Genomic DNA, 11,142 nt, shown 5'->3' with positions numbered 1-11,142 from the left:
ACGATTTCAGAAAACTGTCGTCGAGGCCTGCAGTGCTTTAATTAAAGCCTTAAATACGCATATTTCGTATTTCGAATTATCGATATATCGAACTATTTCGCGATCCCCTTCGAGTTCGATATATCCGGGATCGACTGTATCATTGCAAATGTAATGCAATAAAAATCATGTTTTATTTACACTGCAGCCATTATGATATATCGAATGTGCCTCGTAAAAAAAGTCATCGTACCATTGTATGCATTGACACAAGAAATGGTTTTATTTGCACTTGATACAGATCTGAAGTGTCCGCCGAAGGATCGAGTGATGACAAACAGCTGGAACCGCCTGCCACAGACAATCTTGAAGTGGAGTGGTCCGAGCTTGACGCAGGCACCAGCAGTTCAACCACCACACCTGTGCATCCAGCTGCTAGCAGCGACACCTCTGAAACGTAATGATATCGCATTTTACTGCATGCTGACTTATGGAAACCAAACTTTGCAAAGTGCAACATAGAGCATAACTTTGTGAAATCACTCCTGCAGTGCAGATCACGACAGACAGGCCCCCAGGAAAAAGAAGTGGTGACACCTAATCGAAGGTAAGGACATACCAGTGGCATGTGGTTGGTAGACCGCGTTAGATGTACATACAAAAAAATCTGTCTCTACAGCGAATCAAGGCCACCAAAAATTCGCAGAGCACCTAAGAACGACAAAATGTAAGTTGTGAAATATTTCTATGAAGAGTATTATAAATATTTTAATATGTCCACTCGCAGTCCTAGTGACAACGACACTGGAGCAATGGCTGTGGCAGCCGAGTGTTTGAACCACCTTAAAGTCTCACGAGAGCAACGGGAACAGCAAAAGGATGTTTTGTACCATTTTGCGCACATTATCATTGGCATGCTGTGCACGCTACCGACCGATGACCAATTTGATGTCATGCATGCCGTACAAAACTTGGTGCATGATAAAATCAGAGGTCAGGCAAAGAGGAAATGCCAACATATACAGTACTCTCAGTATACGGAAATCTGTTAAACGGAACTGCTGCTTAAATGGAACAACCGCCTCTGACATTATTGGTTTTGTACTTGTATTCTGCACCCCTGTTGATCTCTCAGTAAACGGAACTCCTGTTAAATGGAAAATATTTTCCCAGTCCCTTCAGGTTCCATTTAATGAGAGTCTATTGTAGAAACCATTTCTGTTGCACTGCACTGTTTCTTTGTTTATTTCTTGCTACAACAGTATCGATGCTCTTAGAGTGCAGAAGTAAAAGTTCAAATGTCAGGAACAGGCTATACTTAGTTGTGTGTGTATATCTATATATATATATATATACTTGTGTGTTCTTTGCAGCCAGCATGTTTTCTTTTTTGCGTGAAATATGCGATCATTTTCGTGGGAAGTGATACAATAAGACGGGAATCTTAAGCCTGTATTGAATTACTCGGTGTAACGTAAACCTACGCTGCCATCTGTGCGCTTTGGAAAAATGTCAAAGGCAATTAAACGTGAAATTAGTCGACTAACCGTTAGTAGTTAATGCCATACTATTTGCATTTTACTTTTCCTCTTTTTTACGTATCAATACATGCTGTAAAAATGTACAAATAAAATGTGAACTTACTTCGCTGGTCACCATCTGCACTCTTTTACGTGTCTCTCCTGCCATGGCACTCTTCCCTCAGTGATGAAGTATGTGCACAGTTTGTCACGCACGGCATGGGCAACCCTGCAAAGCAAGCATCTCCTTTAGAGCACATTGCTGATGCAACGTAACTTCTTTAAATATTTTTGTATTTCACAAAGTGATGTGAAATAGTTGTGTGATACAGTAAGAACATCTGTATGACTAGCACATACACAGCAATGATAAAGTGAACAATACGTGAGGCCCATCATTCTATACATGCTAACTATTGCTCAATGCACTGGTTAACCTCATGCAATGTTTAATCACACCGAGAGTTTGCGTGGCGCCACTCACATCTATGAGTGGCACAATTATGGGCAGTGTTTGTGCATTGCATAATTTATGTAATAAAGCAAAGAGGAGTGAAGGAATGCAGAATGTGAGGCGCCACATAAGGGATCTTGAAGCAAGGAAGAAAAGGGAACGGCAAGGACTGGAATAAAAGAATTGAAGAATGATTCCAAAGGGCCTTACGTTAATTGCAGATACCTACGAGGCAATGGTGTCTGTCCCACAGTGTACTGATGGAAAACACACAGCAGTAACAAACACCAGTGCTACACACAGGCACATCACTACTGGCACAGCCGACTCGCATTACATCATCGCATGCTGGGCAGAAAAAAAAATTGCAGCCCCGATGGAGTGACGTACCAGATGCTTCGAAACCTCGACGACTTGCAACTCCCAGCCCTCCTGGCCGCCTACAATGATGTGCGACGCTCGGGACTTGTGCTACAGTGTACTTGTGCCACAAGAGTGGCTAGAGGCCATCGTCCTTCCCGTGCTGAAAAAGGGCAAACCCGCCTCAGAACCGCCGTCTTATCGTCCGGTTTCGCTAACATTTGCGGCGAGAAAACTCTTTGAGGCCATGGCGCTACGGAGGTTCCAGTGGATCACCGAAGCACTGGACGTCTTCTCATCATCACAGGGTGGATTCCGCCGCTCACGGGCCACTGCCGACTGCGCTTGCCGACGTCATCTCAATGCTTGAGGAGGCGCAACACAACGGAGAGGCCGGCTACCTTGTCCTCCTGGATATATAGGCGGCTTTAGACTCCCTGCCACAACCCATTATCTTGGACGCGGTGCGAACTCTTGGAGTGAGTGGTCTCCTACTCGCGTACATTGCCTCCTTCCTAAGTGGTAGAACATCGCACCACAGGTGCCCGAAGGTGCTGCTGCATATATAAAGGTGTGCATTGAGGACTTTTACAAAGCATTCAGGGAAACTTTTCTAGATGCCAACATTGTCCCTAAGATGCATTATGTGATTCACTATCCTAGCCTCCTCCTTTCATGTGGCCCTCTTTGCAAACTGTCTTGTATGCACTTCGAAGCGAAGCATCAATTTTTTAAGTCTATCAGCAGGAAAATACGCAACTTCAGGAATATTTCTGCAACACTATGTCGCCGACACCAGATGCATCTTATGTATGCTTTGACACAACCTCAGGAACCACTGATTGTTAAAGGGAGCAAAGCAATGGATCCAGACATGTTGCCTGACCTCTTGAGGGTCAGACTACAGGAACTCTGTTTCAATACTGACAGATATGCAGTACGTAGATTCCATTACTGTCTCTGGAAGAACGCCAACTGTGGGTGCTGTGGTACCTTGCTTGTACCTTATGACGACCTGCTTGAATTTGCCAAGCTTAGACTCACTGTTGTATGTCAGCTGAAGATGTTCGTGTTTACCTCCATTCTTGAAACAAAATATTTCGATGAACATTTTCAAGCTTTGGTGTTGAGAGCTCGGCTCACAATGTAATAATCGAAAATGCTCATCACTATGGAGAGTTTTATGACCTATTGCACATCTATGAACTGGGAGGCAATAAGTATGTGAGCCCTCGTTATGCTTTTTTTACAGATTTAGATGTGTGACAGATGGCTGGCAGTTCTGCATTGCTGTTGTCAAAATGGAAAGCTGCTGACAGCAGCAATGCAAATACAGTTTTGCCAGTAATCCATCCCCATATGAATGCTGCATCTCTGTTTGTTTTTTTTTCGTTTCACATCATGTCAGGCATGTAGCCAGGATTTTTTTTTTCGGGGGGAGGGGGGACAGACCCCAGGCCTAATTGTTCGAAAGGAAGTCTTTCACAGTGAACTCTGTGATGATGCAACGGATGAGCCCAGTGAAGTCTGTGAACTTGCTGATGAGGAGCCTCAACAGGGATGTAGAAGCAACAGCGACTTTTAGATGTTACTGACCAATGTGCCATGCCTCTGTCCTCTCTACTGTTGAAGTGGCAAGAAGGAGGACAGTTGCCAGAGAGTACTGTAAATGAAATTGCCAATGATTTTCTCCACTTTATTACAGATTTCCAAGCTACATTGAACGCAGTCGAAATGGGAAGGCTCCAGCACCTTGGAACAAAATCTGGCCGAGAATATTATTGGAAAAGTGTACTTACTTTTGTGTCTCCGCAAACTGTCCATCTTTCAGGTAACCCAGATGAACACATTGAATATGTTCCTATTCTAAAGACCATACAAGCCGTTGCTGGAGTGCAAAAGCTTTCTGGAGAATTCAAGCAATCCGCAACCCTCTTGCGGCATGTACGTGATGGAAGCTATTTTAAGGAGCACAGAATATTTAAAGATGCTGGCTCTGAGAAGTTGTTGGCCCCTCAAGTATATTTTGACGAGTTTGAAGTGTGTAACCCTCTCGGTAGCAAACGTAGCAAACACAAACTTCTCGCCGGATACTTAACAATCTTAAATCATACGCCGCACTCGTGTTCAAAGCTTGATGACAAATATCTCATTTTAACAAATTCAGTTTTCAGGAAATTCTCAAGCCACTGCTGAAAGACTTGCAGCAACTTGAAACTAATGGCATTAACCTAAATGGAACAGTAATGAAAGGGTCACTTTTGTTTGTATGTGCCGACAACCTGTCAAGCCACCAACTTGGTGGTTTTCGAGAATGTTTCTCATCTGGCCTCATGTGCCACTACTGCATGGCAACCAGAGATGAAATTAATGACAAATGACACGAAGAAGAGTTTGTCATAAGAACGAAACAAGCACACACTCGTCACGTTGAGCTCATCAAGCAGGATCCTACTCTAAGTAGTGCATATGGTGTTACCGGTGAAAGTTGCTTGAGCTCTCTGAATTCATTTGATGTCACCCAAGGTTTGCCACCAGATGTAATGCATGACCTTTACGAAGGCGTCATTCCTTTTGTCATGAAACATGTCATCAAGCGCATTGTATCGAGTGGATTTTTAACTCTGGAGCAGTTAAATGAGCGACTTGCCAAATTTCCTTTTCAGGCAGGTGACAAAAAGTCTAGACTGCCCCCCCCTGACACGTGCGACAGTTTCTGGAAAAGCAACCATCAAGGGGTCAGCTGCTGAAAAGCTGTATCTTTTTTCGTTTCTTCTCTTTGCTTGTGGGTGACGAAGTGCCAAAGGAAAATTCTGCATATCAAATATACCTTGAACTGCGTGCTATTGTAGACATCATTCTTGCACCACAGGTGCCCAAAGGTGCTGCTGCATATCTAAAGGTGTGCATTGAGGACTTTTACAAAGCGTTCAGGGAAAATTTTCTAGATGCCAACATTATCCCTAATATGCACTATGTGATTCACTATCCTAGCCTCCTGCTTTCATGTGGCCCCCTTTGCAAACTGTCTTGTATACGCTTCGAAGCGAAGCATCAATTTTTTAAGTCTAACAGCAGGAAAATACACAACTTCAAGAATATTTCTGCAACACTATGTCGCCGACATTATATGCATCTTATGTATGCTTTGACACAACCTCAGGAACCACTGATTGTTAAAGAGAGCAAAGCAATGGATCCAGACATGTTGCCGGACCTTTTGAAGGACAGACTACAGGAGCTCTTGTTTCAATATGACAGATATGCAGTACGTAGATTCCATTACTGTCTCTGGAAGAACGCTAACTGTGGGTGCTGTGGTACCTTTGCTTGTACCTGATGACGACCTGCCTGAATTTGCCAAGGTTAGACTCGCTGTACGACAGCTGAAGATGTTTGTGTTTGCCTCCATTATTGAAACAAAATATTGTCGCAAAAGGCAGAGTTAAGCTTTTTCTTTTTCAAATGGTGTTAGAGACATTCCTTTTCAACTGCTCTTGGAGAAGAATTCGAGCAGACGGGGGGAAGCTGCATCCGGTAAGCCGCTTCGCGCCCCGTACCCGAAACGAGCGGGTGCACAGGAGTGGTGCTGCGGGACGACCGGCGACCGAAACTTGAGCACGTGTGTGCGCGTCATCGCTGCTTGCTGGAATGTGCTGTCTACAGAAAGTGCACTAGTTTTGTTCCGAAGCAGGATTCAAGCGACCATGTAAACTCGCATGGGGATTGGTTGCATGATTGGCTTGCCTGATTGGTCCTAAGAAGCCGAATGCCAATTCGTGGAAAGCAGCGGTTCTCCCTGAGGTCCGCGTCCCCATGAATGCTGCAAAATCTCATTTAAGCAGCGACTCGGGCCCCTTTTTTGAGAGAGCGGACTCGGGGCCGACAGCGCATAGCACCACCAGAGACCAGTCATGCAAGCCGACGGGGTATGCCATCATTTTCTATGCTTTGCATTCGTTGCCAAGTGTATTTTGTAAATCCAAGTTTTTGGCTTGCCTGATTGGTGCTAAGAAGCCGATTGGCAATTGGTGAAAAACAGTGGTTCTCCCCGAGGTCCGCGTCCCCATGAATGCCACAAAATCCCATTTAAGCAGCGACTCGGGCCCCTTTTTTGAGAGAGCGGACTCGGGGCCCACAGCGCATAGCACCACCCAGTCATGCAAGCCGACGGGGTACGCCAACTCGGGTCCCTTTTTTGAGAGAGCGGACTCGGGGCCGCCAGCGCATAGCACCACCAGAGACCAGTCATGCAAGCCGACGGGATATGCCGATTCGGGCCCCTTTTTTGAGAGAGCGGACTCGGGGCCGCTAGCGCATGCACCACCAGAGACCAGTCATGCAAGCCGACGGGGTATGCCAACTGGGGCCCCTTTTTTTGAGAAAGCGGACTCGGGGCCCACAGCACATAGCACCACCAGAGACCAGTCATGCAAGCCGACAGGGTATGCCAACTCGGGCCCCTTTTTTGAGAGAGCGGACTCGGGGCCCACAGCGCATAGCACCACCAGAGACCAGTCATGCAAGCCGACGGGATATGCCAACTCGGGCCCCTTTTTTGAGAGAGCGGACTCGGGGCCCACAGCGCATAGCACCACCCAGTCATGCAAGCCGACGGGGTATGCCAACTCGGGTCCCTTTTTTGAGAGAGCGGACTCGGGGCCGCCAGCGCATAGCACCACCAGAGACCAGTCATGCAAGCCGACGGGATATGCCAATTCGGGCCCCTTTTTTGAGAGAGCGGACTCGGGGCCAACAGCGCATAGCACCACCAGAGACCAGTCATGCAAGCCGACGGGATATGCCAACTCGGGCCCCTTTTTTGAGAGAGCGGACTCGGGGCCCACAGCGCATAGCACCACCCAGTCATGCAAGCCGACGGGATATGCCAATTCGGGCCCCTTTTTTGAGAGAGCGGACTCGGGGCCTCCAGCGCATGCACCACCAGAGACCAGTCATGCAAGCCGACAGGGTATGCGATCATTTTCCATGTTTTGTATTCGTTGCCAAGTGTATTTTGCAAATCCAAGTTCTGTTAGATAAATAAACCCCCAATGAGTGCTCTCCGGAATCATCGTGTTGACTCCTCATCGCTTGCCTGTGCGCAGTTGTTCCCATACTTTTTCGTCTCCCTTGTCTTCCGATGCGCTTAGCTTTTAAAAACCCCGACGTTTCGCTACAATATTTCGATGAACATTTTCATGCTTTTGTTGTTGAGAGCTCGGCTCACAATGTAATAATCAAAAATGCTCATCACTATGGAGAGTTTTATTACCTATTGCACATATATGAACTGGGAGGCAATAAGTATGTGAGCCCTCGTTATGCTTTTTTACAGATTTAGATGTGTGACAGATGAGTGGCAGTTGTGCATTTCATGCGCATTCCTGCTTTCCCCACGAGGATTTAAGAGGTTCTATTCAAGAGTTCATTTTTTTCATTGTGTTATTTCCTTTATAGTTTTTTATTTGCCACATTAGCCACCAGAAATCCTGTGATAAACATTGACACTATTAAGGTGTGCTGTGACACTTTTCCAAGTAACCATGAAATGACCTCATTATTGGAGTTTATTGCCTCACGAATTCACTGCTGCAAGAATGTTTAGAATCCGCGAAATACAAGCAGAGTTACAGGAATTTGTCACACGCCTTTAATGCTTTCTCTCTCTCTCTCTCTCATTTTTTGTCCCAGCGAGAGCTTAAAAAGCTACGCGAGGGGGTGTAAGGAATGACAAGGGGGCAAGAAGCTACAACCACTTGTCAGCGCATGTCATGACCTTGAGCACATTAATTTTTGTTTCTTTGAACATGCAACTCATTTTCAGTGTTATGACAAGCACGCTGGTGTAATTCTACTGAGTAATTCTAGCACTGTAGAGTGCCGTGTGGGCATGCCGCAGCATCTGGCAGTGGCCACAGTAACTGCAGCTCACGGTGCTCAAAATAGCTAATGGCCATGTCTAATGCGTTGCTTGTGTCTTTGCTTGAGGCACAGCAAAATTGTGCTTTTCTAATTGACCTTGAAATTCAGATGCGAATTCCATGCTGCGTGCCGTGTTATAATGTTTTGCTCCCAAGTTCTCAGGAGCCTCAACTGCCAATCAGCAGCATTTCCTGATTATGTTCAAAAGGCGTTGCAGGGTCCTTTTAGATTTTGGTAATACTTAGCTTGATGTTGCTCTGTCACTCAAGTCTGCATCATGTGCCTCCTTTGTGGTGCAAGAGCAGTCTAATGCCGTGTTCATCTGTAGCAACAAAACTCCTGCCACTGAGCTGCCATGTTGTTCACACTGTTTCAGCCACTGGACCATAATGATGCTAGCTTAGGCGGCCGAGTATAGTGCAGCGTTTTCTCTGCTGGGGCCACTACTTGGACTTTTCTTGCACAACTTCATTACTGTGCTGTAGTCACAGTGACATGTGCTGAAGAAGACGAAATGACACTTCTTAGCCTTTTAGCAAGCGCATTATTCACATCTTTGCATCATGAGCAGAAGCCTTCATGCACTAAGAACCATGTGAGATGGCGCCAATGCACTCTTGCACTTAATTGGCCACTGTCTACAGAAGCAGTAGCAGCAGAAATATATCTGGAGCTGATCGGCACGGAGACAGACTTTTTGATTCCACTGCCAAACTGGGCTATGTAGTACTCTACACTCTGTACAACTCTGTGGTGATATGCTGTACTATGCAGAAACATGTTTGTTACAGAACATAGCACTGCCTGCAATAAATAATGCGAGCTTTAACGCTCACAGTGAGCCTCCTTTTTCTTGCAGTGAAGAAGGTGCACAATCTTTACACTTTCCTACTTCTGGAGAAGGCGTGATGGGAATCTTTGGCTATGTTCAAAACTTGGCTTGTCTCATTAGGCGTAATATGCTATGCATCAATCAAAATCTTGGTATATTACTGTCTTGAGAATACAAACGACATTACGTGCTAACGATTTCCATCTTTCTTAAACAGATGACTTGCTTTTTCTCATTTTTCGATACATTGTACTTGCATTGTTTTTTTTAATGTGGTGCACTTCCTCTGTGCTTTTTGTAGACCTTTTTATCTGACGAGGTGCACTTGCATCATGCTAAGTTGTCACTGCACAAGTCTTGCTATCATTGTGCTGCAAATGTAATTTATCTTTTGGGGGTAATATGGGGATGCAGTGATGCAGTAAATACTGCCATACCTTTGGACTAAAACAGCTGCCCAGCGAGCACAACAATCAGAGACTTCTCTAAATCGAATAATCGATTTCGGAGTTGTTCAGGTACGCAAAAAAGCATAAAAGTGTAGATTTAATCATTTGCAAATACTTAAGACATTGCATATGTATTGCATTTTACCTTACTTATGTACGACTAAGTGCCTGGTAATAGACCAGTTAATTTTTTTATCGGCATTAAGTGCTTGCAATTCCTTGTTTGAAACTCAGACCAAAATATTAAAGGGGCCCTGCAATGTTTTGGGACTGCCTTATTTAGCGCAGGAATGCATGTATGAATACAGAGACGAACACAAAAAGAATTAGGAAAATTAGTGTACGAAAACTGATGCTATTGGTCTTCGAAGTTCAAAACTAGAGCAAACGACGGCAAGAAACGTTCCCTTTCGCATTTCACTCTCCCGCTGACGTAAAGGCCGTTTCCAGTCACCGCGTCCCTCTTATCGAGACATACCGGAAGTCTCGCCTCATGGTGCCTTTCACACAGTGCCTTTACACCACTCTTGACGACGTTGCAACCATGGCTACGATGAACCACGTGTCGTCTAGCAGACGGTCCCATGGTTTGTCGTGTAGTGCACAAAATGAGTCTGGATGATCTAAGAAACCTTGAGAAATGTTTCTTAGATCATCCATTACTACGTTGCAAGCTCTTGCGGCGTAGTAATGCCCTGCATGTAGCGCCGTATCCAGACATGCCATTGCCAACTGAAAGTGCGTCGCTGATCCCCGCGCAACGTGAGGATGGCTCCGAGGGGCTCGGACGAAACGCTACGGCCCGATGACGCGGAAGGCGTTGGTCGGTAAGCGTTTAGAATTTTTCTTTTTTCGTTGACAGCATTGTGCCGAACTGAGCGTGGCGCATTTCGCAGGTGCCATTGTAGCCAATGTCGCCCAATGCCGCAAAAGGCAAGACGCGGAAGAATATTGTTTGATTACCATTTCCACCAACTGCTCAGTGCACCTAGCGTCGTGTCCGTTGTTTTGAAAATACATCAGTTAGAAACAGAAATGATGTTTCTGAAAAAGCATAAAAAGGGGTTTTATTCTTTTTTGGGCTAAGTAGTATGGCCTAGCTACTACCGTATGAATACATGATACTTGAGCGTCAAGCCAATCAAAACGCACGGCCTTTGTCGTCACTTCCACATGACGAAACGTCACTTCCCATAACAATAGCCGATGTGTGTCGCTTTACTCCGAAATCAAGGTAGTTTATTCGGTCAAATAAAATTACAACAGCTTCGTTTTTGGCGTTGCCACTTGAGCAACAATGTCGGTGCATTTCCAAGTACCAGAACAAGCGTTGAAAACGACATGCTTAATTTAAGTCGCAGGGCCCCTTTAACGTATGTATACCTTTGGTCACAAAAAAGTTCAAGCCAAAGACAGTTACAAAATTTAGCAGGCAACTACAGAAATACAGGTAATGCTTGTTTTTCGAGAAAATTGATCTATGTTTTCTCATTTAAAGGTTTTACATTGAAATAAAGTACCAAAATCAACTTTAAATATGTTTACCCTTACAGTGGTCATTACTATGACACACAGATCCATGGTTGTGAAACTGTCTGCTCTGTGTGTTGGACCAGGCATTGT

At 45.1% G+C, this 11,142-nt stretch overlaps 1 long non-coding RNA gene across 1 annotated transcript; it reads right to left on the bottom strand.

Annotated features, from left to right (window-relative positions):
• Positions 1 to 217: 217 nt before the first annotated feature.
• Positions 218 to 6,625, bottom strand: LOC119390494 (uncharacterized). Its single transcript, XR_005183336.2, has 3 exons — positions 2,344 to 6,625; positions 1,624 to 1,728; positions 218 to 429 (listed from the first exon to the last, which is right to left on the bottom strand). It is a non-coding gene; the product is annotated as an uncharacterized LOC119390494 (long non-coding RNA).
• Positions 6,626 to 11,142: the final 4,517 nt, after the last annotated feature.

This window comes from Rhipicephalus sanguineus, chromosome 4, assembly GCF_013339695.2.
Source record: "Rhipicephalus sanguineus isolate Rsan-2018 chromosome 4, BIME_Rsan_1.4, whole genome shotgun sequence".
Classification (NCBI taxonomy): domain Eukaryota; kingdom Metazoa; phylum Arthropoda; class Arachnida; order Ixodida; family Ixodidae; genus Rhipicephalus; species Rhipicephalus sanguineus.
The sequence above is the reverse complement of the archived record's forward strand: the minus strand, read 5'-3'. Positions and strand labels throughout refer to the sequence as shown.